We start from the raw sequence: 6,501 nt of genomic DNA, 5'->3' as shown, positions 1-6,501 counted from the left end.
CAGGAGGGACCACGCATTCTGATTCTACTCTGTGAATGGAGACTTGCAGACACAGAGGGATCCAGAAATTGTTTTTCCTAGACCAGGTGTTAGAAGGGAAAGGAGAGACTTAGGGGTGTGTGACCTGGACTTCTGGACCCTCCGCCTCTGATTTAACTTAAACCCAGTGCTGGATAGAGGCAGACATTCAGTTTTGAGTTTCCAAGGTGGACTTTTGGCAGGGAAAAGAAAATTACAGCCCCATACCCTCATGCTAAGAAGGTTAAATATATTTTTGCTTTAAAAAGATCGTGGTTAGTTCAGTCAAAAGAGAAATGTCATGTTGTGGCTACACTCTGCTTGGTTGCTGCAGTGTCCCCGACACAGGTGAGAGAGCATCACCCCTCAGCAGACTCCTGGCGGCCGGAGGCTCAGTAAGGCGTAGGGTCCAGCTCTGTGGCTTGCAGGTATATCCTGAGTCAGAGCCAGGACAGGGGCACAGTGCAGTGATGGATTGCCTTCCAAGCACAGGCGGGTGGAACTAGTTCATGGCTCACGAGAGGGCAGTGGGTGACCTGGAATATTTTTTAAAAAACACCAGATGGATTTGGCCTACTTTGTCTGTAGGATATCCTCTCAGAAAATCACTTTGAGAATCTTTTAGGCTTGAATATCCTACAAGTTAGCTGGGTCAAATGTTGTCAGGATTCTGAAATAATCACCTTTCACATTGTGATAGAACCAGAGCTTAAGGGAACAGAATTCCCGTAGTGTAATTTACAAAGCAGCAGTTCTTTGGATAGAAGGATACATCCTTGAGGAAACTAGCAGAGATGAACAATCTGTCCTAGCAATAACACTTTTTCCTTCGAGAAGCACTGCGTACCTGCAATGTGGTTAACACCTTGCTAAGCCAGGTATCGCCCCCAGGGAGACCACTGTTGAACAGTCAAGACAGATAGTGAAAAAGCAGTCACTCATTCTCTGTGAAACATGTACTTAGTCACAAAACTGCATTCACTCTTTGAAAAGTCAGTTCTCCATAACCTCCCACCCCCAATTTCCACAAAGTCAAAATTATAATTCTAATAAATTATTCTAATAATTCTAATAAATTAACTTATTGTGAAACTGAACGTATTAAAAATATGATTAACCTTGGTGAAAATGTTCTAAATTCTTTGAAGCTAAAAGCATCTATGCTCTTTGGAGGCTTGAACTTTATATCAGATTTTAATAATGGGGACAAGTAACAAGGACGCTAAGGGCAATAATTGCATCTCATTTCATGTATAACATTCGTGCAAAGGACACAGCAGGAGGTGAAGCCTGCATTTACTCATCTCAGCGTTTGAGCAGAGCGTGGTGTCTTTAGAGCACAAACTATCTCACTCCTTAGACCATACATGGATTTGAGGAAACATTTAAGACATAGAAAAATCAGGTAAGTGAACTACAGCTCACAGTTAGGGTGATGAAGAGATAGGCTCCCATATTTCGTCTGAAGGTAGAAGGTAAAGAAGCCGTGTGTGTATTCAGTGAAAATCTTGGGCTTCCCCTGTGGCTCAGCTGGTAAAGAATCCACCTGCAATGCGGGAGACCTGGGTTCAATCCCTGGGTTGGGAAGATCCCCTGGAGACGGGAAAGGCTTCCCCCTCCAGTATTCTGGCCTGGAGAAGTCCATGGACTATACAGTCCACGGGGTCGCGGAGTCGGACATGACTGAGTGACTTTCAGTTCACTCATTTCTTAAGAAACAACCAGGTCTGCTGCCTCTCACAGACTCAGCCACTTTTGAAGGACCCAGTTGTGGCCTCTTGCCTGGCCTCCTGTCCGTGGAGCAGTGAGGGACGTTTTTTTCAGTGAAAAAAGTGCCCCCGAGTAATGCTTTGCTGCTCATTTGCTGTTCAGTTGCTCACTGGTGTCTGACTCTCTGTGACCCCATGGACTGAACCCCACAAGGCTCCTCTGCTTATGGGATTTCCCACTCCATAAAGAGTGGGTTGCCATTTCCTTCTCCATCTTCCTAACCTAGGGATCAAACCTTTGTCTCCTGCATTGCAGGTGGATTCTTTACCCCCGAGCCACCTGGAAAGGCTTGCTGTTCTAAACCTGCTTAACAAACGTGCATTCTCTTACTTTTGTGTTAATGGAACCAGCTGAAACATTATTTGGCAGGGGTCCAAACTGTTCTATGAAACTTGAATGTTTCAGGGATTGTCGTAGGACCTCCAATCAACCCACGTGGTCCTGTTAGGATAAGCTAGGTTGCCATATAGAATACTGTGCTCTTCCATTTTATAAGAACATAGAGGCTATGATAATAATGCTAGAGAAAGTTACTAATGTCAAAGGGATGGGATTTCTCTAATGAGCTGATGCTTGCAAAGCATGCTGGGAGAAAGGAGTCACCTCTAGGTAATCCAGGTTAGCTTGACCATCAGCATTACAATTTCATTTGATCATCTCACCAAAGCCTGTGGATTGGACAGGGCAAGGTGAGTTGTCTTCTTGGGTCTGACACTTCTCTGGGTCTGAATAACCATCCTGCAGCCAGCCCCAGGTGCCGTATTTGTGCTTCTGTGTGTGACTCGTAGCCACACTGTAGACATCAGCAGCCTCCTGCTTTCTGGTTGGCCTCTTGGAAGCCCTGGGAACTGGCTATTCTGCGAAGTGTAGGCAGACACCTACCAATTTCCAGAACAGTCTCTCCTTCCTGCCCTCATCCACCCTGAGACCATCTTCTTCGTCCCTGAAACCAGCCGCTGAGTGCAGACCTGAAGCCAGGTTCTCAGTGGTCTAACCTGATGGCTTTCGACAGCCTGGACCAGGACGCAGGCCCGGTATGTGTGGGAGAGGGTATGTGGGAGAGAATCTCTAGAGTCAGTTCAGAATTAGAAGCTCCAGCTTGGAGAGGAGCCAGGCTCTTTGTTCCCCGAGCCTCTCCAGGCTCTCCCAACCACGGCACCCAGGTCCCCCACCCCAGAGGGCATGGTAGGCATAGGTCCCCAAGCCAAGGGTGCCGAGGGCCGGTGCCTCCCTAGCAGCTGGGGCTGCAGTCTGCTGTCTGGTCCTCAACCTCTGTCCTCATCACAAACCCCTCCTCCCCTAGGACATGGGGACACAATTGGAGACCCCATTTGTAGACTACTCTGACATCTCATAGCCAGCGATGAGAAGCCAGCAAAGACATCCACCTCTCTGACCTGTTTTCTCATGATGAAAAAATAATAAGTAATTAATAATAGAAATGACAATCAGTGTGGATTGAACAGGGTAAGTCTGCAGTCAGGGTGCCTGGACTGGAGAAGTTAATCTCAGCAGTCCTCATTCCAATTATCTGTGAAATGGGATCACAGTAGTAGCAGCTTTGCTCTCAGAGATGTGAGAATAAACTGCAATGAGGGATGTAAAGAGGTCTTGATAACTGACAGCCAGGCCCCTCCCCACGGAACCGGGAGCAGGCAGACAGTGGTGGCGATTGCAAAGCTAGAGCTTGTTTCCTCTTTAGCAACCATGTTAATAATTCTTTCATTCTGTCAACGAGCAACAAACAACTTAAGCCCAGGGAGGTTAGTAAACTTGCCCAGGCATCTGAAGCTGGCAAGTGGCAAAGAGATAAGAAACAAGGTCTCCAGGACCTTGTTCTTTTTTTTTTTAACTAATATTTGATTCTGTTGCACAAACATGTGTCTGCATCTGAGTGAGGGTGGAGGCTGAGGGTAGAGGCTGGGGGTGGAGGCTGAGGGTAGAGGCTGGGGGTGGAGGCTGAGGGTGGAGGCTGAGGGTGGAGGCTGGGGGTGGAGGCTGAGGGTAGAGGCTGGGGGTAGAGACTGAGGGTGGAGGCTGGGGATGGAGGCTGAGGGTGGAGGCTGGAGTGGAGGCTGGGGGTGGAGGCTGAGGGTGGAGGCTGGGAGTGGAGGCTGAAGGTGGAGGCTGAGGGTGGAGGCTGGAGTGGAAGCTGAGGGTGAAGGCTGGATGTGGAGTGCAGGGACCAAGGAAGGGGTCCCTGCCCATGTGCCCTGCCCAGCAGGACCCATGGCCTTCCTGGCATTGCCTGTGGGGCTCAGTCCCTCATTTCCACATCTGTGTGCCTTACAGGGGACCCGGATCTGGTTCATTCAGAACAAAAAGGAGCAGCTTGCTCAGGTGAAACAGATCCAACTTGCTTCAAGTACATCCTCTGCCTGACCGGAGAGGGTGGGGTCTCCCCAACATGACCCTCCCAGGCACGCCCAGATCAGGCAGCAGCCGGTGACCTCAGGACTTTGTGCTTTCTTAAAATAGAAAGCAAGGCCCGATTAGTCATGCTGACCTGGGTCACTGGATTATAAAAATTGAACCCAAGGAGGAACCAAGACCTGGGAAGTCTGTGAAGCATTCAGCACTCTGAACACGATTTTGCACGAAAGGAAGGTCAGCCCAGCCCAGGCTGTTCCCCTGTCCTTTCTGCTCCAGGGGCTCATGCCGCTCACAGACTGATCATCCTTAGAGCATCACTTAGAATTCCAGACCACGTCCTAGTTACCAAAAAAGATAAATGAATTTGTCCTTGTGACAGGCTTCAGACCACGGAAGTTTAAATGTTTAGCAGAGACATCACTTTGCCGATGAAAGTCATATAGTCAAAGCTATGGTTTTTCCAGTAGTCATCTACGGATGGGAGAGTTGGACCATAAAGAAGGCTAAATAAGTAAGTGTAAGTCACTCAGCTGTGTCCAATTCTCTGCGATCCCATGGACTGTAGCCCATTGGGCTCCTCTGTCCATGGACTTCTCCAGGCAAGAATACTGGAGTGGGTTGCCATTCCCTTCTCCAGGGGATCTTCCCGACTCAGGGATCAAACCCAGGTCTCCCACATTGTGGGCAGATTCTTTACCGTCTGAGCTACAGCGAGGAGCCAGAAGGCTAAGTGTCAAAGAATCAGTACTTTCTAATTGTGGTGCCGGAGAAGACTCTTGAGAGCCCCTTGGACAGCAAGGAGATCAAACCAGTCAATCCTAAAGAAAATCAACCCTGAATACTCATTGGAAGGATTGATGCTGAAGCTGAAGCTCCAATATTTTGGCCACCTGATGGAAAGGACAGATCATTGGAAAAGACCGTGATGCTGGGAAAGATTGAAGGCGGGAGGAGAAGGGGACGACAGGGGATGAGATGGCTGGATGGCATCACCGACTCAATGGACATGAGTTTGAGCAGAGATAATGAAGGACAGGGAAGCCTGTCATGCTGCAGTCCTTGGGGTCGCAAAGAGTCAGACATGGCTGAGCAACTGAACAGCAGCAACAATAGAAAAATAGAGACGCAGCCAGAAACATGCTGTCTTTTCTGACTGCTCCCTTAAAGGGACTGCTTTAAAAACACACCTCTCCCGCCTCCACTTCCCACTGCTCACCAGGAGAGACAGACATAATTTTCCGCCTTGACCCTTTCCTCTGCCCCTCTGGCTGATCTGAAGCAGGACACTTCCCCCAAACGGTCAGCTCAGGAATCTCTCTTCTGGAAGGGAAGGTTTTGCCTTTCTAATTCAGCGCACAGGTGGCAGGGCTTCCAGAAAAGTGTGGCCCCTGCAGACATCACTGCCTGTCAGTGTGTGCTTCCCCTAAACACCCTACAGGAGAGAGTTCAGTGCATCCTGCTGAGCCAGATACCTCCAACTGGGACTCTAACCCACGTGGCTGGGACTCAAACCCAGCCAAAAGCCAGGGTCTTCTGAGATCACAGACCTGGTTTCAGGCTCTAATGAAGCTCAGATTCTGCAATGTCTCATTGCAGAAAGAATTCAGTGAGAGACAAAGTGATAGGTAAGAAGTGGATTTATTCAGAGAGAAGCACACTCCATAGACAGAATGTGGGCCATTGCAGAGGGTGAGTGAGGCCTTAAAATGTGGTGTGGGTAATTTAAGAGGTAACTTAAATGTGGCATGGGTAATTTCATAGGCTAATGAGTAGGAGGATTATTCCAACTATTTTGGAGGTGTGGAGATTTCTAGGAATTGGGCCACGGCCCACTTTTTGGAAACCCAGCAAAATTGGGTACCAGTTTAGAATTAACCCATTTCACAGATGAGGACTGAGGCTCACACTGGTGAAACGCTGTGTCTGCCATCCCAAAGCAAGGGAGAGACTGAGCAGAGAGAGATTCCAGCGCAGACCATCCGCCATGTCTCAGGTGAGACATGCAGCCTGGGGGCCGATCACCTCCAGGTGGCCCCTTGTGTGTAATACCAAAGCGTTGCACAAAATCCAGGTGTGCATTCAAGCACTGGGCCCTGCCACCGGCGTGTGACCCTTAGGGTCAACTGAGTGGGCTGGATTCTTGATGTGCTTAGTCATCTTCCTGTTACTTAAGTAGCTGACTGTTTTCACCAGTGTTGTCTTTATGATCTTTATCTTAAGACAGACAAGCTTCTTGATGGCTCCATCACCATTCTAAGCAGGGGTTACGCGTTCTGTTGACGGCAGGTGGTGAAGTGCAGAAAGCACACGCTCGTGTGTTGAGACTTGGGTCTTAGTGAG

The sequence above is a fragment of the Moschus berezovskii genome, chromosome 12, assembly GCF_049115385.1.
Source record: "Moschus berezovskii isolate FMDL1 chromosome 12, NW_MosBer_1.0, whole genome shotgun sequence".
NCBI classification, from domain to species: Eukaryota; Metazoa; Chordata; class Mammalia; order Artiodactyla; family Moschidae; genus Moschus; species Moschus berezovskii.
Note: the sequence above shows the minus strand (reverse complement) of the source record.